The sequence below is a fragment of the Ambystoma mexicanum genome, chromosome 3p (assembly GCF_040938575.1).
Source record: "Ambystoma mexicanum isolate Mex_15411 chromosome 3p, UKY_AmexF1_1, whole genome shotgun sequence".
Lineage (NCBI taxonomy): Eukaryota > Metazoa > Chordata > Amphibia > Caudata > Ambystomatidae > Ambystoma > Ambystoma mexicanum.
This window is the reverse complement of record NC_090925.1, coordinates 1221803188-1221825037: the sequence shown is the minus strand read 5'-3', so window position 1 is coordinate 1221825037 and position 21850 is coordinate 1221803188. Positions and strand designations below refer to the sequence as shown.

Sequence of the window (21850 nt, the reverse complement as noted above, 5' to 3'; positions counted from 1 at the left end):
TCCAAATAATCTGCCGGAAAGTACAGCTATCTTCTTTTCATATACTCCTCCATTATCTTCCACGTGGTGTACAAATTCATGAGCCAAAGATATCTCAAGCTGGAGAATTTTATTGTAGTTGATAAAAGGAACACACGCAATACAGAAGTTGCACCAAGAATAGGCAGCAAGTTTTGGAATGTGTTGTTAGGACAACAGAAACTTGAAGCAGAAGTTTATGTGTATGTCTTACCTTTACTTAAGTTACATCAAGTAAAGCCTGCCTTTTTTTAGGCATATAGAAGAAATTGTAGAAAGCTGCAGCCTTCTGGTTCAAATGCATATTTTAAACCAGGAAGCTTCACACATTCTTCTCTCTCTGCTTTTCACCACATGAAAAAGGAATACACTTCTTGTGGTATTACTTTGGTAACTTTGCTCTGCATGTTGGAACCTGTGAATGTCCACATTTCCTTTGCCAGGATGGCTTTCTGTTGTAATTTAGCAGCCTGAAATTGAGCCTTCATATTAGAATGTATGTGGGAACTTGCTTCTGCATGTGAAAACACAGCACTGATAAATGATTTCAAAGAAATATGCTATGATTGGTTCTTGAAGGCAGGATTGCTCAATGCTACGTCCATGTTAACAAATTCATATTCAATAAGTATTTTCAGGGAATTTCTCAGTGTCCGATCTTTCTTGTTAACACTTTTATAGGAAAATATGTCCTTTTTTTGTCACTCACCATCTACCATTTTCACAACCTTACCTTCTAATATAGCCTCTAAAAACATTCAATGATCTAAATTCTACCTGACTTGAACATTCAGTGCTGTTTTCGGGAGATTTTCCTGCACTTCCTAAGCCATTGGGTACATTTTTCACATAGTATTCCTTGAGCATGTGTTGATGGGGCATTTTTTGGATTGATGCACCCACTGAACTACAGTTTCCATTTACTATTTTCACTCAACTGAACAGCATCATACATCTTCTGACCTGCATCTTAAGTGCAAACAGTGTACAATGGATGCCTCCTAGCTTCAGGTCTATCGCAAAAGAAGGAGGCATTTTATTTGTAACTCCATTCCAGTAGTTTAGGGTCTGGTATATGGAAGCGCCTCTCTGCTCACTGAGCTCTCACCTGCATCTTCATGTTCTGTCAGTTGCTTTGCACCTGGCATGTACTCTATTAGGATTACTTTGTATGGGCAATTATTGTAACAGAACAGATGCCCCCTTGAATTACATTGTAAATACAACTGCAGAAGAAATAAAACAAAGTGTTTATAATATGGATAGCTACACAAGTAAAGCGTTGGTCTCTGACCTGAGGATAGTCTGCAAGTTAAAATCTCACGACATGGCCGACTTAACTTTTCATCATTACAAGGTCAATAAATGAATTATCAATTTTTGGCTTCTTGTGTCGACTTTATGACTTACACTTTTGTTGGAGGAACCATATAATCATGTACTGCCTATAATGTACTGCCTATATTGGACTTGCATTCACATCTTAAAGCAAGTGAAAAGTGTGTCCCAACCCCATTTTCTGGAATGTTGGCTTTCTTTGCAGTTAACTCATTAATATTTCCTTTTGCTACAAGTGTCCAGAAATTTCGGTTTTGTTAGTAAGTAGAACAGTCAATAATGCTTCCCATGCTGCAATTTGCTTTGGTTTCTATTTATGGCTGCTGTGTAATATACATTAATGTTTTTGATTTTTTAAAAATTTTATTTGACACTTGTAAAGCATGCCTAACCCGTAGGTATCTGGGCGCTGGGCCGATATTTACAGACATAGTTACAGATGCATAGAAGTGAGCTAACATATCATATAATATAATGTATGATTTACAGTGTACAATATTTACAGGTCTACCAGGTATTTACAAATATTTACATGAAGCCAAGGTGTTTTCTAGGCTGGTACTGACGTTTGAATGTGAGGAGTTAGCTTTTGAGTTTTCTGCGGAAAAATGTTTGATGGTTTGGATCTGATGGCAAGGGGGAAGAGTGTTCCATTCTTTGGCAGCTATTACTGGAAAGCTACGTCCACCGGACTTGGATCTTTTGAATTTGGGGACTGTGAGGAGAAAGGCTGTAGAGGCGCGTGTATGTTTGGTGGTTTGTGTTGGGGTCAAGAGGTTAGTGAGGTATTTGGGGGCCGTATTAATAAGGAATTTGTATGTAATTGCCAGTATTTTGAATCTAATTCTGTCTTGGATGGGCAGCCAGTGGGCATTGTGTCTTGTTTCTGAAATATGTTCTCTGCTAGGGATGTTTAGTGCAATTCGAAGGGTGTTAATTTGAATAACTTGAGTTTTTTGATACTGTTGAGAGGTGCCGGCCAACAGGATGTTGCAATAATCCAGTAAGGACAGGAAAAGGGCTCTTGCTAAGGTTAGGCAACTGTCAGGTGTGAGATAAGGTCTGCAAGCATTAATGAGCTTGTCTGTATAGGAAGTTGATGAGATAGTAGCGTTGACTTTTCTTGATAAGGTTAGTGAAGAGTTCAGGTATACCCACAAGGTTTTGACCTCTTGAAACGGTGATGGTGTTCCCATCTATTACAAAAGCTTAATACTTCTGGTCTAGTTTTTTAAGGCAGGTTTGTGTGCCGGCTAGCAGGAGCTCAGTTTTATCGTCATTTAAACAGAGTTCATTCTGGGCCAGCCACGTTTGGATGATCAAATAGATATTATTGAAAGTAGCAGTCTCTTTGTCATAGTTCCCTCCACAGAGAACAGCGGCTGGGGCGGCGCTTGCTAGGTTAGAGAAGACTCTTATTGTGCGCTCTGATGGGAAGGATTCGATCTAGGCAATGGCATCTGTGGAGAAGTTGGTGGTGCTGGCTAGGTGATGGCACAGAATGTTGTGGTTCACTAAATCAAAGGCTGCTAAGAGGTCTAGAAGTAGTAGCATCGCTAGATAGACATTGTCAAGTCCATCTGGTTTTTCAGGTCTAAGAGCACCGTTTCGGTACCATGCCTGGGTCTGAAGCCAGGTTGGTGCAGGCCCAATATGTTATTTGTTTCTAGGTGCTCTTGGATCTGTAGATATGCTGCGCATTCTAACCTTTTCAGGAAGAACGGAACCATGGTAATGTGACAGTAATTTGTAGGGATATTAGGGTCTAGTGTGTTTTTTTTCAATGTTTTTTTTATAGGAGTGTGGGACCCGTGTGTTTTTTAGATTCTTGGGGACTGTGCTTTCAGCGAAAGACTTGTTAATGAGGGAAGTGATGAACGGGGTTAGTTCAGTGGCACATTCTTTAATGAGGGGTGCCGGGCAATTGTCACCCTGACATCTAGAAGGTTTCATGCTGGATACAATTTTAGTGACTTCAGCAATGGAGACAGGTCTACATTTGAATGGAAGGCAAGGTGGGAGGTTGTTGAGGGAGTTATTGAGAGAGATTGTGGTGGCTAACTTGCCTTTTCTGTTGGCTGTTTTGGTTTGTAGCATACATACTTTGTCTAGAAGTACATTCTGGATGTTAGTACACCAGGATTCAGGCAGACTTTTTGGTGTCTCCAGTTCCCTTTGAATGGTAAAGAGTTCTTTTGACGTTGGCAATTCTCTCATTGTAGGTGAAACTCTTTGCTTGGATTATGGTACGTTTGTATTTTTTTGCTGAAATGACGAAGAGTTCTCTATTAGAGTTTGAAGGTGCATTATTCCAGTGGGATTCTGCAATCCGTTTGTTTGTTCTTAGGTTTTTAAGCTTAGGTGTAAACCATGAATTAAGGTGAGCTTTAGGTTTCGGTTTGCAGAGCTTGAGTGGGGCAATTCTGTCCAGGGCTTGAAGGATAGTAGTGTTATACAGGTTTACTAGGGTGGCTGGGTTGCCAGGCCAGTGGTTGTAATCTGTGATAGGTCCTAGTAATGGGAGCATTTTGGTGCTATTGATGTTATGGGTATTTCTGGCAAAGGAGGCTGGTGCCAGATGTGGTGCAGCTTTAGGGAGCGATTGTCTCGGTAAAGTGAATGTAATGACATTATGGTCTGACCAGGGGTAAGGGGAATTGGCTGTTCCGTTAGTCGGTCCATTCAGGTCAGCCAGCCAATCCAATATTCAGCCTTTGTCATGTGTGGCCTGGTCTATGCGCTGGGTGAAACCTGCTTTGTATGATTGTGTCAGTCGGGTCCGAATTGTCATGGAGGCCTAGGTTGAAATTGCCTAGAATGATGACTCTAGATGATGGCTTGGTTTCTCTTAAGAGGAGGAGCGCTATGTCCTTGTCGAAGGAGAGGATGGGGCCTGGAGATCAGTAGAGTATGTGGAAGATGATAGTATTGGTGTTAGGGAGGGAGAGTAATTCCCCTGATGGAAAAGGGTGTTGGGTAGATTCTCTGAAGGACAAGGAGGACCTAGCAATCAGGGCAACTCTGCCTCCTTTGGCAGAGGTTCCGTCTTTCCTACAGATTGTAAAACCCTCTGGGATTGCCATCAAGTGTGCTGGACAGGCTGCAGTGTGTAGCCAAGTTTCTGTCACCACAAGTAGGTCAAGTTGGTTCGTGGTAATCAGGTTAGAGATGTCGAGGGTGTGGGCAAGTAAGGATCTGGCGTTGATGAGTCCACGCCTTTGATGCTGGCTGACTTAGATGGAGTTGACGATGACAGCAGTGACTCGGTTGGGTTGGCTGCTGTAGATCTTTGGAGTTTTGCGCTTTGGGTTTGGTCAGTATCGATAGAGAAGGGTTTTGAAAGTTTGCGTTTGCAGTCTTTGTGGGACTTCTTCTGCTAAGGTCTAGAGAGGTGGAAGCCTCTTCAGGGTACTGAACTTGGCAGGCTAGGATAAGGGAGGAGGGTTCATTTCGCTACGCTCTACAGCATTTGTTTGTAGCATGAGGCAGGATAGGGGTGGTGAAGTGAGTATTCGGTGCATGGGGAGGCATAATTGGGTCAGTAAGATGTATGTTTAGATTGTAGGGCTCAGCTAGGGCGCTAAATGAAGGATTCAATGCATGCGAAATACTTAAAGCACTTCAATCAGCACTTGGAACGTGTGGCACAGTTGGCATACCTGAGGCAATACAATTAACAGAGCATGTGGCACAATTGAGGCAATCGGGGCAAGTGGCATACTTGGGGTACTACAATCAGCACTCGGAACATGTGGCATAGATGCATGCGGCATACTTGGGGCAATACAATCAGTGTGTGGAGCATGTGGTGTAGTTGGAACAGTCATGGCAAGGAACAGTAGGAGTATAAAGCACAGTTGGATCAATCAGGGCAAGCGACACCTTTGGAATGGTGTTCTGTGCATTTAAAACATACGGAATCACAATACCAGTAGAGTGTAGTACAATTGTATGAGTTGATGTAGTGGGAGCATTACATTGATCATGCCGATCGTGCGTCTCAGAGGTTGCAGGGCGCGGCGCCTCAAGATCAAGAAGCGCGAGTGTGGCAGTACACTGGACAGGCGTGTGGGTAAGAACATATGATGGGTAAGAGGCAGCAGGCATTGTCAAAGTTAAGCGCATTGAGGTAGTACCTTTGTAATTACCGTGCTCAGGAGCAGTAGGTGGTGGTGACCGCACTGGGCTGATAGTTGTGTGTTATTTCACTTCATATATAATTCAGAAATTCTGTGGCCTTTAATGGAAGTAACAAAGCGTTGGTCTTTCACTAATTCATGCAAAATTGAAATGGTACTTAGATGGATGCTTGTGGATTCAAGCATGGTGGCTTTCCCACATCGGCTAATCACAAGTGAAAAGCCAGCTTTATGGTTCCTTGATGATGGCTAGGTGTACAGAGAAGGAAATCTCCCCAACACGTGCCCTTGAAAATGTGGGTACTACGAGGCCTCAAAAACTGCACTAGCCAATTGCAAGTGATAATTTACTCTTGGTCAGTAAGTAATAGTGTGCTGTGTGTAGGTGGACAATTGAGTGGTGGAAGGACTTTTCATGCTTGGCTAGTAGTATAGAATGTGAAATATTCACCCCTGGGTGCTACAACCTTGCGATACACCTTGGTGGAGTAAGGGCTGTGTTGGGTCTATATGGATTAATATTATACTGCAGCACTTCAGGGCCTTCTGCGTGCAGGCAAAACATGACAAATGATGAAGAGTACGAAAAGGTAATTCAGCGAGAGACAGCAATCTAGCGAAGGAAACAGAATGCTGTGATGATGTGGGTTCATGATTCCATTTAGTGGTTACCTGATACGCCTAAGTTTTAATGGGAATCAAGATAAGTGGGTATGGATGCCATGGTCACTTGGACTTGTGGAAAGAAAGAGGAAAGAAAAGGTGCAGCTAAGTATTATTTTTGGAATATCTTTATTGTCAAATTTAATTATAACACTCAATTAACAAAATGATATAGATTTGCTAATATTGAAAACAGTTTGACATATACTTATCGATGTATAAACAATTCCCTCATTTATTAACTTACTGAGTCTGCTCTGCCCTTCCCCCCCAAACTGCCCATTACAGGGTAGGGGCATAGGATGTTGTTGCTCATTGTGACAAATCTTAGGATATCATTCTTTCTTCTCTAGGGGGAGCCCTTTCCCATGGGGCCAGGGTGGTGCGTCCACAGTACAATAATCCCCCTGTGGCTGTTACAAAGAGGGGGAAATCACATGGGGACGGAAGCCCACTGTGGAATTGGGGATGATTGTTCTAAGAGAACGCAGTATTCTTCAACCGTAATGAACGCAGTCTCCTCTCAAATACCAAATCCCTCCCCTTCCTTTGCAGGCAGAACCAATCTACTCTGTTGCAAGGTTAGTGACTCTAATATACTTGAAACCTTCACTCAGTAGAGAATACTGAGTGTTCTGCCTCAGAATGGAAATCCAGTACTGTGATGAGGAAGATCACTCGGAGGAAACAACGTGAGTGGTTAGTGTTTTGCGCAATGTGAAGTGTTGGAATGAACACAGCTCGCCGGCGCGGAAACTCAAAAGAAGCTCAGATGTGAAGCTGAGGGAGATCCATCCTCTGAGGAGGAACAGTGGCCCGCCTGCACCAGGCAGGCAGAGTAAGAAGCCACAAAGCGAGGGGAAGCAAAGCCTGACTAAGGTCTCAGCTGTAGGACTGACAGGGTTGTTGTTTACCTCCAGGCAACCACAGCAAACGCAAGCTGCTTGCAAGCCAGGCCGAGCAACTGGAGCAGAAGAGACGCATGCGTAACTGCTGGTCATCCCACCATTCACTATGGAGCTGTTGGAGCCTCGATTCGCAACATGGGAGCTGGGAATGCCAAAGTTGCATACTTGGCAGGAGAGTGAACCAAGAGGCAGCGAACCTGTGAGAGTCAGGGACCCACACCCGAATAAAGAAACAAGAAGCATAGGGTCTGGGACCCAGAAGTTGCATACTTGGCAGGAGAGTGAACCAAGGAGCAGCAAAGATATGCAAGTCTGGGACCCGCACCCATATCAGAAACCACAGTCTAAAGCTAGAAGGGTCTGGGACCCAGTGGAAGAGACATTTTTATAAGAACCACTTTTGCGAGTCTGGGACTCACTCTCCCCTAGAAGATTGGAAACCAAGAGAATATAGACTCTGGAGTTGTAAAAGTGAAAACCTATACCTGGTAGAGGAGTATGCCATGCGAGGGGAATTGAAAGACTGGGAATACAATAGATAATTATTTGTGTACTAACCAGTTTCTTGGACCAATAATACACTTAGGGGAAAAGCCCATCCCCCTAGTTTTGGAATTTGCTATTTTTGAACATTGTTTTTGCATCACTTTATTACCAACAAGCCTGGAGACTTTTCTGTTTACTGAGAACACCAAGAACACAGTTTATTTGAAGTAAAGACATTCTTGGCATAGTTATAGCTGTATATTAATGTTGGGGGCAGAAGTAGGTTTTCTTTGGACACTACAGGGACTGACTTAGTTTTCAGACTTAGTGACATTTTCATTTCTTTAGAGGCAGAGAAACCCCTCTTAGTTTAGTGACAGCTGTATTTTTCCAACCTTTTTTCCTTTGTTAATGTTAAAGGACATTTGTACCGCTCACTATCACCACCGGAGTGGTCGCCTGGCGCTGGTGGCTCTGAAAGAAAAGGGAGGGAGGGCGAGTTAGTGGGAGAAAGCAGGAAAAGTGCAAGAGAGCGGTGATGTGCTGTTGGCGGCCTCAGCCGGGTGGGTCCGTTGGCTGGGCCTGGGGTGTTTGCAGCTAGTAGTCGTTGTGTACTGTTGTGGAAGTCTATATATGTTTTTGTTGTATTGTTGCAATGTAGTGAAGTTTGTGTGGTTTGTTGTGCTGTAGGTTTGTGGTTGTGTTTGGTTTGGAGTTTGAGAGGTGTGTGCAGAGGGTGGGGGAATTGTTAGTGGCATTGGTTAGTTGGCATCTCTATCCTGAATTGAGGTGCTGGGCTTGTGTAGTCTCTCCTGATGCCCCACTGATCTGATCTGGGCCCATCTTGCATTCAATGCCCCTTTCTCGTCTGCCCTCCACCTCAAACAGCCTCCCTCACAACCCCACCTGTCCTCCCTTCCTACTCCTGTGTCCAGAGCACCTGCCAATGTACACCATTCAGCTAGTGTGGTGATTGTCAGTATTTTTTGACACTTGGCACCTGGTGGCAACTAAGGGGGTAGGGGAGTGAGGTTGTTGGTGGGATTGTCTGGGGTAGTTGACTGTCTCCATGGGCGTCACCTGTGTTTCAGTCTATCTGGTGTCTTCCGTCCCGGTACTGCGGGAGCTTCCCTGTCAGTTCTGGGGCTGTCAGTGTCCTTTCCAGTTTAGTAATCTTTTTTCTCTGTTTCAGTCTAAGGTGTGATTTTATTTCCAGGCGGATTTCATTGCTGAATCGGAGGGGCCTCTTTGGTTTGTAGACTGTTATTTTCTTTTGAAGGAATTCTGCTCCTTGTCCTCCGATTGCCCTGTGCGTTATGCACATGGTTTTGAAGGTGATGCAATGTTTTACTGGGAGCCAGTGTAGTGTTTTTAGGGCAGGAGTGATGTGGTCTTTTCTGGATAGTTTGAGGAGTAGTCTGTCTGCGGCATTTTGGATTCGTTGTAGTTTCTTCATGAGATATTCTGGTATTCCGAGGTAGAGACTGTTTGCATAGTCGATTCTAGACATGATGAGGCCGATGATAGTGAGTGTTTTGTGCGTGAAGGAGAGGAAAGGTAGGATTCTTCTTGCTGTGTGGAGGAGGAAGAAACATTTCTTCACTGTTGCGTTTGTTTGTGGTTCTAAGGTTAGGGTGTTGTCCATCAAAACTCCCAGATTCTTTACCACCTTAGATGGTGTTGGTGCGGTTCCCATTTCCGTTGGCCATGGGATGGCGGTTTCGTTCTCTTGGTCTTTGGATATGATCATGATTTCGGTCTTTCCTGGGTTGATTTTCAGGTTGTTGGCATTCATCCAGTTGGAGACTTCTTTCAGACAGTCAATTAGAGTTGAGTGATCCGCTTTGTTGTCTTTGATTTTGTAGATGATTTGAGTGTCACCGGTGTAGTTGTAGCAAGTAATGTTGTACTTTTTGAAGATTCTGATGACCGGAGTCTGGTAGATGTTAAAATATAGTGGTGATAGTGAGGATCCTTGTGGTACTCCACAGTCGTTAACTCGTGGAGTGGATTTGAATGGTTTAATCCATACGGTTTCTGTTCTGTCTGCTAATGATTTAGTCCAGAGTAGTGCTGTGTCTGTTATGCCTATGTCTTCTAGTCTTTTGGTCAGGGTGTCATGGCTAACTGTGTCAAAGGCTGCGGAGAGGTCGAGTAGAATGAGGGCTGAGGTTGTGTTTGAGTCTGCGTTAGTTTTAAGGTCATCCTAGATGGAGAGTAGTGCTGTTTCCATTCCTCTTGCTGGTTTGAAACCGACTTGAGCTTGGTCTAGCAGCTGGTGTTTTTGTATGTGCTCTTGGGCGAGTTTATATATGTAGGTTTCTAGGAGTTTTGCCGGGTAGGGAATGTTTGAGATTGGTCTGTATTTGGAGAGGTCTTCTATGTCGCCACTTGTGTTTTTTAGAAGTGGCTTGATATAGGCTGATTTGAAGATCCTCGGCACAGTCCCTGTTGCTAGTGATAGATTTAGAAGGTTTCTGTAGTATTCTGCTGGCATTCCTTGTGCGAGGATTGATTTGTAGATGTCCGGTGGACAGGGATCCATGGGTGATCCAGCTTTCTTGCTGAGTTTTACCAGCATTGCGAATGCCTCTGCTGATATTTTAGGAAAGTTTTTGAGTTTGTGCTGTGGTTCTGTGTTCGGTCAGTTTGGTTGTATGTTGTGGTTGGTTGGACTTTTTTGTATGGTTTGTCGGATGTCATTGATTATTTTCTTGAAATGGTCTGCCAGGTCGTTGCAAAGTTTCTCTGAGGGGTTTGGGGTGTTATCGCAGCCTGGTGGGTTTGTCATCTCTTTAACTATGCTAAACATGTCTTTTTGTGTGTTGGTGGCATTGGTGATTCTGTCATCATAATGCCTTCTCTTCACCTTTTGAATTTCCTTCTTGTATGCGCGGATTTGTTTTTGGAACAGTGTTTTTTGTCTGGGTTGTATTCTTTCCTCCATTCCAGTTCCATCTTTTTGTTTTCTTTTTTCATGGTCTGTAATAGTAGTGTGAACCATTTTGCCATTGCTCTTTTTTTTGATGGGGTGAATGGTTTTTCTGGGGCGATGTTGTTTATTGTGTCTGCAATTCATTTGTGTAGTAGTTCCGCTTTCCCATCTAGGTCAGCTAGCTGGAGTTCTTAGTTGAGGGCTTGGTTAATTCCAGTTGTTCAAATAGGTTGCTTTCTTTGACGTGTTTCCAGTTTCTTTAGGTGGTGGTTGCGAGTTTAGGAGGTTGGATGCGTACTTGGGTTGGCATGGTGACCATGAATGGGATGATGAGGTGGTCGCTCCACAGTATTTATATCGGAGGTGCCGTGGTGATGAGTTTTTGATTTGCAAAAATTGCCTTGCGGGTGTGTCCTGCCGAGTGTGTTGCCCCTCTTACTAGTTGTTGTAGTTTCATGGTGGCGAGTTGTTCAGGGAGTGAGTTGTGGGAGTTGGTGTGACTGTCTTCAAACCAAATGTTGAAGTCCCCCAGGATGATTAGGTGTTCGTGGTTGATGGCTAAGTTGGTGATGGCTTCTATTAAGTTGTCAACAAAGGTTGCATCATATGTCGGTGGTCTGTACACCAGGATGAATGTGATGTTGGTTTTTGGACTCATCGTTAGGTGTATTACCATGGTTTCGCAGTTGAGGATGTTGAGTGGTTCGTCCGTTTTTTAACCTCAGGTGTTCTTTGAATGCTATTGCGATGCCTCCTCCTTTTTTTGTTTTTTTCTGTTTATTTGAAACCATTTGAAGTCGGTTGGAAGGCAACTGTGGAGTGTGATTTTGTAGTTGTCGTCCAGACATGTTTCTATGATGAATAGGATATCAATGTCGTTGTCATAGAGTAGGTCGAAGATCTCTGTTGAGTGTTTGGACATGGATCTTGCGTTTATTAGATTGCAGAGGAGTTTGTAGGTGTTGTTTGGTTTGGACTTTCTTGTTGAGTTAATTAATGTCTTTACCCAACATCATGCCACCCTTGTGTCCAACTCGGACTTCTGCACCTTTACATCATGTTGTACAAATTAAGAAATAGGAATATCTAATTTTCCCCATGAACTTCAATTACAGGAATACTACTTTGCTCTGTATGCTCTTACCCAATGTTAAGGTTCTAGGTTGTTTGATTTCAGTCTCGCTTCATCTTTCTTTCAAATATTAAGAAGGCCCAAAGCCCTAAGTAACGTTGGACATTGTGTGAAATCCGAGGGTATTCTCACTTCTATTCCCTTCGTATCCTCTATGCAGGTGGCCAGGGAAAGGCCATCACTTTTGGATCGTGCTCCTCGGGGTGGACAAGCAAGGGAGGATCACCTGGATAGAGGGTCCTCATGGATTGTAAATGGGATACCCATTGGTGAGACACGATATTCCAGATCTTCCTTTCTAAAAGGAACCTCTGTACCACAGAAGATTATGTGATATTGTTCATCCAGTCCCAGGATCTCTGAGAAGGGTAGGAACCAGTATTACATTAGACAGGTCAAACAAAGGAAGAGGAAGGGTAAAAATAGAGACATGGTATCCCCCTTATCCTCAGTATAGCCAACTCGATCTTCCCCCAACCTTTTTGGGTCATTATAAATGTGTTCCACTTCTCTCCCCCTTTAAAATGTATGACAGCACTGAGACGAGGAAGAGACAACTAGGAGCCATGAAGATTACCTCCCATTCAAATACTGGGACGAAGAAGAGGCCTGAAGGGCAGGCATGTCCCCTTAATTGGTTTAATCTTGGTCAGGCAAGTCGGGCAAGGCAAGCCCTTAACTCACACCTCCATCCTGTTAGTAAAGCTCAGGTGTATAAAAATGGAAACTGCAAACAAGCATTAGAATGGCAACAGACGCTGAAGCAAGAGGACCAGAGTGGAAGCTGTGCGGAAAGAGAAGCAGAGAAGCCAGTACATCATCAGTAGTCCTGAGAATATAGTCGTCAGAAGGTGTATGCGGATCAGAGGTTCACCAGGTGGGCAGGCGAGCAGCAGGCGCTGCAGAAAGGCAAAGGTCTGCAGAACAGCCGGCAAGTGCATTGTGAAGCACCCGGCTATTTTGGAAACCAAAAGCAGAAAGAAAGAGCTGCCAAGACGGGGTAAGTGTCTGGGACACTCAATACCCGGGGCGCTCTAAGAAGACCGGAAATACAATACCGGTCAAATGAATGAAAGGAAGCACATTACTTATGTTGAATGCCAAGCTGAATGAAATTAGTAGTGTAATATATGGAACAAAGTTACTTATATTGAATACCAAACTAAATGAAAGTAACTTCTCACATTGAATGAAACGAGCAATGTTACTTATATGAAACAACTTTATTGATATTGAATCACAGAACTGAATGAAACAAATGAAAGTAACAGCGTACTAAATTAAATGGACAAGTTGCTTCAATTGAATAACACATTAAATGAAAGTAGTGAAAGAAACTTAAGTTGAATATCAGATTGAATGGATGGAGCAAAATCCACCTTTATCAGAAGCAAAGACAAATTGAATTACATGAAAGCAAACCTGATAAACAGATTAACTATTTCTTTGAATACAATGATATAAACTGAACGCCATTGCTGAACACTCAATAGGAATTTAACAAGGAAATTAAACTGAAGGCTTTAAGAAACCAAATTGACAAAGTTGTGAAGCTGCGCTTTAAGAAGCTGTTTGGTGAATCACATCTTGAACCCTGGAAGCTCCTGGTTGCGTGACATGTAATGGGTGGACTGTGTGGTCTAAAACTGCTCGGAGACCAGAGAGCACTGATTGTGAACTAAAGGTTGATGGCAGAGCAAATGCTAAATCCGTGGTTGTGTGACCTGTAACGTGTGGACCTTGTGGTCTGAAACTGCCCCTTGACCAAGGAACTTCTCTATGGTAACAAGGAAGCTTAACGTGGCCAAATTTAGAAAGTCAATGGTGATAAACATCAGACTTGGGGAAGGGACCATGAGTTGTACAAGTTCATCCGAAAGACAAAAGCATAAAGTATACTTTTTCATATGAACTTTGAGCTTGGGCAAGGGAACCCTACGTTTTGGTGTCCTGGAACTGAATTACCCTGGAACTGTGTTTATCTTGGGGAAGGGCACCTTAAGGTTTATAAACTGTATTTCACCTGATGCTACAGGAAGGGAAATTGAACTTTTTGGTGAACCTATTGACATTTGGGAGAGAAAGTTGACGAATAAGCCAGAGCTTGAAGTAGCTCAGATCTTTATGTTTGGAACAATGTTTTGAGTTATAGTTGATATCCCTACAAATTGTTTGGTGTTTGTTGTGAGGGCAAGTATAGGATTTGGACACAGACAGATTTTTATGTTGAACTTACCGACATGGACGTTCCTTAGTTTCTCTAGGTAGGGAAATCTCACCTTAGTATAGGGCAAACTGGTCTTAATACATCCTGACATTTTCTTTACAAAAAAGATTGTTCAACTTTTAATCTGTTGTCTCCATCTCCCTTCCATGATGCCAACCTCACAACATGTATTGTCTCTATTATGTATCTTGAAATATTACAAGATATGGTCACCAGATTGCTGCATAAGTGGATATTTCCGCAGTATAATCTCTCACATTGTGCCATACCACTCATACGCAGCGGTTGGTGTTCTCACTTTCCATTTCTGAGCAGTGTCCTGCCTTGCTGCTGGTAGGGCCTTTCTTGATAGCTCAGAAGATCTTCTAGTTATTTTGAGTTCTTCCAATTGTGTTCTTGGAAATCCCAATACTACATCTCGTCAGACTTGTACATTTCATGTTAGTTTTAATTTGAGTATTTTCCCAAGTTCTGTAAATATCTGATCTCAGTATTGGTTTAGTTTTAGATAGGACCACCAGATATGCATGAAAGAACCTGCTCCTCCACAGCCCTTCCAGCATAGACCAGTCTTTATCTTGAATGGGGTCAGGTACCTTATGTAAAACATCTTATAGGATTGCTCTCTCTGTTGTACACAGGCAGATGATCTAAGAATTCCTTTCCAAATCGGTGCGCATTCTCTCCCTGTGAGTTCACATTATAAATATGTGTGCCATTCCTTAATACGTGTCCCCCCGTGCCTGAATCTCTGGATGAAAGCAAATTGTACATTTTGGAAGTCCATCCTTGAGATGTGTTAGTTGAGACAATCAGGGGTGAGGGTTGAGAGTGAGTGCTTCACCTTTAGTTACTCCCTTGTTTTAGAGCCAATGGCTCAGCTGCCAGTATTCAAATCTGTTTTTTCAGTAATGTTAAATGTATGTTTAAACTCCAGAAATGTCCTGATTTTGCCCTTTTAAAAATATCTGGCCTATGAATTTGCAACAATTCTCGCTCCATCTTTCTAATCTATTAGCTTGGTCTGCTGGTGTAAATGGGGATTCTTGTGTATTGGTGTAGCAGTGCTCAGAAATGTTGTGAGATTTCTCCTGATTGCTAGTCAGTCTGAGACCTTAAATAAATAAATACAATGGATGGTAGCTCCTTTCCTGCTATTGGTTTCTCCCTCTGGGGCAGAAAGAGCACATATGTAGTTGAGCTAAGGTTGACCCAATTATTTAGAGACTGTAATTGCACTGCCTGATAGTATTTCCAAAGATAAGGACAGGCCAAGCACTCCCAATTCCAGGGAAGAAACAGTGTTTCCTGTGATGCCCTTTGTCTGGCCCCCTGCCAGATGAATTGCTAGCCATCCCTCTGTAGGTTTTGGAGTATTCAGCCCGGAAAGGATAGCATTACTGTTTGGAATAGCTTTAGGAAAATATTCATCCTAACTGAATTAAATCTGCCTATCCATGAGAGGGCAATATTCTGGCTGGACTTCACGTCATCCCTTATTTTAGTGAGTAAAGGAGGCATGTTCATTTTGTATAAGTCTTTCAAATCAGCTGTTATGGAGATGCATATATATTTAATACTATCTCCTCAGTGTCTTAGAGGGATTCAGGATTTCATTTTTGCCCAGCAGGTTTGTTTGTTTGTTCATTTATTTGTAATGCGCGCCAGACCAAAGGGTAACCGGGTGCAACAGAAAGAATATGCAAGGCTTACAATGTTACAGGAATTTACAAAGTTACATAATTTACAGTGACACAGAGATAAAGGTTTGTACATGCTTAACACTAATGCAGATATAACCATTAGTTTATGGGACTAATATCAAACGAAACAATGAATTATATACAGTGTTAAAATAGTTATCAACATTTGTGGTATAAATCTAATAATACATATATACAGTCCAGATATGCTAGTACAAACAAAGGTATCTAGCGGTGCATTACACGTTATTGGAATTGATGTGTTTGATGAAATTCCTTCTGAAATGTGAGAAGGGTTGGTCAACTCTCAGGTTATGTGGCAAGGCATTCCACCATTTAGCAGCTAACACAGGGAAACTAATACCACCAATTTTGGTAAGTTTAAATCTAGGTACTACCAGGCAGTTAGATTTGGTAGTTCTTGTTGGTCTGCTGGAGGTTTTTCTTTTTATTTTATCCATCAAGTAGCTGGGAGCAGCATTGTTGAGAGCTTTATGTGTCAGGGAGATCATTTTGAGTGGATTTTATTGTCGATGGAGAGCCATTTATATTGGTTTTGGGGATATTGATGTTTAGCATTTCAGAGTTTGAGATGTTGACCTTAAATCCTGAGGTAGCCTCAAGTATTCTTTAAGAATTTACTGGCGTGCTGGGAGTGTAGATCTCGGGATGCTATCTGATGTGCTCGGCCAGAGGTTCGATCACCAATGCAAATGGCCATAGGGACAAGGGCACCCCTGCCTAGTTCCCTTCCCTAACTGAAAGGTGTCTGAAAGGTACTCAATTGCCCTGATCCACTATGAGGGGGTGGCATAGATGGCCATTACTGCATTTCACATTTTTTACTCAAAGCCTGCTGCCTCCAGAAATTCCATTCCACCCGATCAGAGGCATTTTTAGCATCTGAGGATATTAGGATGGAAGAGCACTTATGCTTGTGTGTGCTATATTGACTAGATTGACCAATATGCATACATTATCCACCGCTTGGCGTTTTGTGACAAAGCCATATTAGTCCCCCCTAATTAAGTTCAGAAGTATTTATGCTCGTCTAGCCAATTTCCTTGCGTAAGTATTTGTATCAACTTGGTGATGAGTCCAGTGGAGTCATCACTGATTCCCCGGCAGTGACCCCATCCCATGTGGCCAGGGGACATCAGCTGCTACCTGATCCTGACCCTGGGAGAGGCTATATGATGGAGAAGGCACCTACCAGGGGGAGGTGGTGACTCCATTGGATGCGACGCAGTATTCTCCGCTTTCCCCTGAGGAAAACCCGATAATACCTGTGTCCTTAATGGCTTGTTGTGACCCATCGGTTTCCCCCTATGGTGAATGTCAGAAAACCTTTCCTCTATATCACTCTAGTCAAGCCCCAATCTATGACTCAAACACTCACAACTCATACATAACATCTTCTTTTATTGATGTGTCCTTATGTGAGACCTTTGAACAACATCCAAGAAATCCAGTACCATCTCTGGACGTCAACTCCCATAAACCCCCAGGTACTGAGACGAGGAAGGAGTTTATGCAAACCAAGAGAACCCTGAAACCTATCGTGCAGGCTAGTTTTACTGAACCCAAAGTGAGCGGGACATTAAAAAATGGCATCCCTACTAGTGAAGGAGAGAGTGCGGTAGAGAACCGTGCAGGAGAAAGCAGTGTGAGGAGAGACATGCAAATCCATGCTGTGGCTCGTGAACATGAGACACACATACCAGCATGGCGAGAAATGAAGAGAGGTGCAGCAGGTACACCTGAAGGACTGTGGAAGCACTGGGAGCCACAGAGGAGCTCCTGAAGGTCCGATGACGTAGAGAGGCAGGGTCCTCCAGTCCAGGCTACGGGGGAAAGCCTGCGAGTGATCGCGAAGCTGCAGGAAACGCTAGGGGAACATCCGCACAGTGTTAGAAGCCAAACCAGTGAGGAAGCTTTATGGCAGAGGCCTGCCAAGAGTCAGAGATACTAGGAAATATGGGTAACTGTGCCCAAAGTCGTTGGGGACCCCGGGGCAAACAAACACATGTGTGACTGAATGGTATGACATTGCTAATACAGACAATACTCAAAAGTAGTTTGAATGCAGACAAAATCCAATACAGATTCAATATCCAAGAAGTAGAATATTTGAAAGCAGACAAGACAAAGTGCAACAATCAACTCCAAGCAAGCACAGATGCATGAGATGCCAATATGGGGGAAAGCCGAAGCAAGTGTTACCAGAGGCAAATATACCAAACACCTCAGGGTATATACTTCTGTGGCATAGTAAAAAGAACAGTGAAACAAATAAGAGGTCCTGGCAGGAGAGTACACCAGGCAGCTGACATTGTGTGAAGATACCTGGCAGGAGAATATACCAGGGGATCTGAAAACCCCATAGTAGGATAGATTCTTGGCAGGGGAGTACACCTGTCACTCTACAAAAGTTATGAGAGATTCTGATATTGCGGGAGAGTATACCAGGGGATCCAAGAAGCCCATGAAAGAAGTCCTGGCAGACAAGCATAACAGACAGCTGAAGTTGTATTAAGATTCTGACATTGTGGGATGATACCTGGCAGGGGAGTATACTAGGGGATCTGAGAAGCCCATGAAAGAAGTTCTGGCAGGCAAGCATACCAGGCACCTGAAGTTGTATAGAGATTCTGACATTGTGGGAAGATACCTGGTAAAAGAGTATACCAGGGGATCTGAAAACCCCATAGAAGGATTGTTGGCAAGGGAGCATTCCAGGCAATCCACAAAAGTTATAAGAAGAACTAAGGAAAGACTGTAATGGAATGTATTGTTTGAACAAGAAATGTGTTCGTCCGGTACAAAGGAACTGTTGTGGAACTTTTTTGCCATCCTACCTTAAATTCCAGGGGAAGTAAACCACTCTCTGGATCCAAGCGTCTTCCCTTTTGTTGGAGTCATTCTTATATATGTTTGCTTGTGAACACTTTTTGCTAACATCAAGTCAAAGACATTTCCTTGCACCCTTTGTTATTTTGTTTCTAGTGTGAGGGTCAGCTTAGGGCGGTTGGACACTGTGATGCTGGAAATGCATTGGAGGGATAGGGCCTCCATGTCCTTGTCCTGTTCTCCTTTTATCATGTGTGTTCTGTGTTATGGTCTGTACAGGACGTGGCAGTGCAGTTTTCCTCTTTTCGGTTTGGTGAACAGACCCTTGGGATACCCTTATGGCACCGATGGGTAGGGGTACAACCGGGTGTGTTTTTGGGCACCTGTGTGTGACTGGCAGAGCAGGGTAGGGGCTGGTGGCAGCTCCATGCAGAATTTTGCCAGGTGCTCTTGAGGATCCTCCATTATGGGCTCCCAGACCCTGCGATTGGAATCAGTGGATTCCTGATAGGAGACAAAATGGCCCCTGCTTTCTATTGCTGGTTACCTTATTTTCCCAAAGTCCCGGGAAGACCTGACTCTGACCCTTCCCCCGACTGGCTGTTGGGTGGAAGTTCCATATATGGTATGGTGGGGAAGCCCCTGCAAGACTGGCTGGAGCCTTCCCAATGACTGTATGTTGTGGGTACGTCCTTGGGGTGGGACCTGGATGAATGGAGTAGGTGACCAATATGCATTTCATGTTATGGGTGTCTGGTTTTTGGTATGTGACACAAAGACTGAATAGCCCTGCCCGAAACTGATATGAATGCAGCGTGGAGTGCTGAGCGTGGAGTCTGGGTGTTTGTCCCAATCCATGTTCCTTGTTGTGAGTGTCTGGAGGGAGAAGAATGGCATGAATGCACTGTGAGCCTGATTGGCTGCCTGCCTGCCTGAATGCCCTTCTGAATGATTGGTTGCCTGAGTGTGACCCAGCAGAGTGAATGAGAGACCAAACAGTATATCTGGGGACCTCTCACTAATGGAAATTGTTCAGAAGCTGAAGTCGAAACTTGAAGCTTACTCTCGAAGCCGAGCGAAGGTTTACTGCTGTTTCACTTTGACGTAATCTGAAAGCTGCCGTGCCTGAAAGAAACTGATCCAAGAGAGGACCTGGCTAGGAGACCTCTTCCCGAGCTACGATGGAACATCGTGCACCAGCTAACCTTCACCAAGGCTCCCTGAAAGTCAGTCCTTGAAAGGCTGCCGACTGGAGATGGGGACTCTCAAAGCGCAGCACCTGGACATCGAGGCCATCGAAGTCCATCATTGTTGACCTGGGTTCGGAGGATCGCCATACTGCTGGAGGCCGTGCTGCCCAGAAGCAGGGACAGCTTGACGCTGTGCCACCGGCGACAGGAGCCACAACGCTCCACTGCCTAAGAACACTCTGAATCAAGGACTCTTTGGTCACCACCGTTGACCGCGTTTTCCCGCCGGAGAAAGTCGAGGTCGCCTCCGAACAGAGGAGAATCCGTCAGTGGGTTTCCCGCCACCCAAAGTCCACAAAGACGCTGATGACCCGACACCCTGGCTTGGGCTACGTTCTTCATAGACTCTTTGCGGTAGCAAACTATCGTCGTTGAGGTTCACTCAAGAAGGATCCGTCGACGACCCGACGTCGAACTCTGCTAAACCAGGTACATTGAGGTAGTGGAACATTTGTAGAGGGAAATAAGACTCTGCTGAACAATATATGGGCTGGACTTGTTTATTATATTATTTACAGGTTGCCCAGGTGGGGGGGGCGATCCTCACACAGAACTGTGCCTGGTGGTAGGGACCAAGTATTCTGCTATTTGTTTAACCAACTTGTTTTCCTCCCATGTCTGTGGTCGATACCTTTTGCTATTGATTTGTATGTCATTTGAAACTGTCAGCAGTTGGTTCATTTTAATAGAGTCAAAGAGTAATTATTGTGGTACCACATAGAAATTGTACATTTATATTTATACTAGTGCCTGAGCACAAAGTGTGTTATTTTATGTGTATATAAATTGAACCTATTTATATAAAGAATTGTTTTATCACTAACAGTATGTGGTCATTCCTTTATGGTGGATTGGGGACTACACTGTACTGAAGAACCAGTCCACATCACCTCCTGAGAGCTTAAACCTTGATTGCTCATCCAACGTTACCCAATAGAGAATCTTGGCTGGGGTGCTCTGTGCTTCTACTCTGCCATATAGAGAGCAGGAGTACAGATACTCCCCTACAGTCTTTACAGACACAAGGACGACTTTTAGGTTACTGACTTCTTGAAACAGACAAATCTTTAGTTTTTGAGGTAGGGCAATTCCTCTTTGGAATAGGGCTAGAGAGGCGTTTTTCCAACCCATTTCCGTTTAATAAAATATCTGACTTTGAGAATACCATAGCTTTGTAACCACCTCTCATTTCTGACCCCTCGCACACCCAGGAGCACAATGGGGAGATATGAGGTGCATAACTCATGATCTTTCCCTTGTTTTGGTGGGACTGAGATTGTAGCCTCTCCCATTGTTGTCATAACAGGTCTCCGCTGCATGACAAAGAGGAGGGTTAGTGGCTGAATTAATAGACCTTATTGTTTCTGTATTACAAAAGTGGAATAAAGCCAGGTGTGGGGATTAACCCATTGTTTTAAAACTTTTTTTTTGCATTTATGACCTTGTCCTTCTTTATAGGCAATTCAAGCTCTTTTTTTCTGTTGGTGTTATTTTAGGCAGGGCCATATTTCCCAAAAAGGCAGAGGTTTGTCTCTCACAAGTCTCACTTTTGTATAATGTGGAAACCCAGAAGAAGGACTTGGATGATTAGAGGTCATTTTTCAAGAGATTTTAATAAAATAAGAGAGACAAAATATCTAACTAGCCATATCGCTATGAGGGACGTTTGCTACCCAACAAAGCAAAAGCTAAGGTTGTGCTTGAAAGTCCAAAGTAAAGTTCTTCAGTCCGAATTCTATCCAACTATCTGGCCAGGGGGTCGTGGCTTGATGGCTACGTGAAAGGACGTGCTCTTTGGGAGCTCCCACAGATCCGCCACCGATCCTTGAAGAAAACAAAGATTCCGGGAGAAAAAGCATGCTGGCAGCACACCCAGGGACGTATGAAGGTCTGGTGCACACTTTGAGCGCAGCGTGAGGCTGATCAGCTGCAAGCAAGGGAAGCCACGGCCACGGGAAGAAAGCTGGCCACCCGAGATCGGGAGATTGGCAAAATGGCGGACTGCAGACAAAGGGCCATAAACTGACCGCAGTGTTGCGGCCGCGCACGGAGGTGGGTGAAGCCGCGAATGAGCCTGCTGCGGCTTCATGTGATGTGTGGAGCCCGGCCCGTGAACGACATAAGGACCTGGTCGGAGGGGGCCTGTCAGACTGAGTGACGGACACCGTGGCCCGAGACGGGGACAGGAGTGGCAGGAGGTC

The 21850-nt window shown here is 43.9% G+C and overlaps 1 protein-coding gene across 3 annotated transcripts in view; it reads left to right on the top strand.

The window, feature by feature from the left end:
• Window positions 1-21850, top strand: part of SLC4A9 (solute carrier family 4 member 9) — a 1170242-nt gene that overhangs the window by 133045 nt on the left and 1015347 nt on the right. The window lies entirely within an intron of this gene.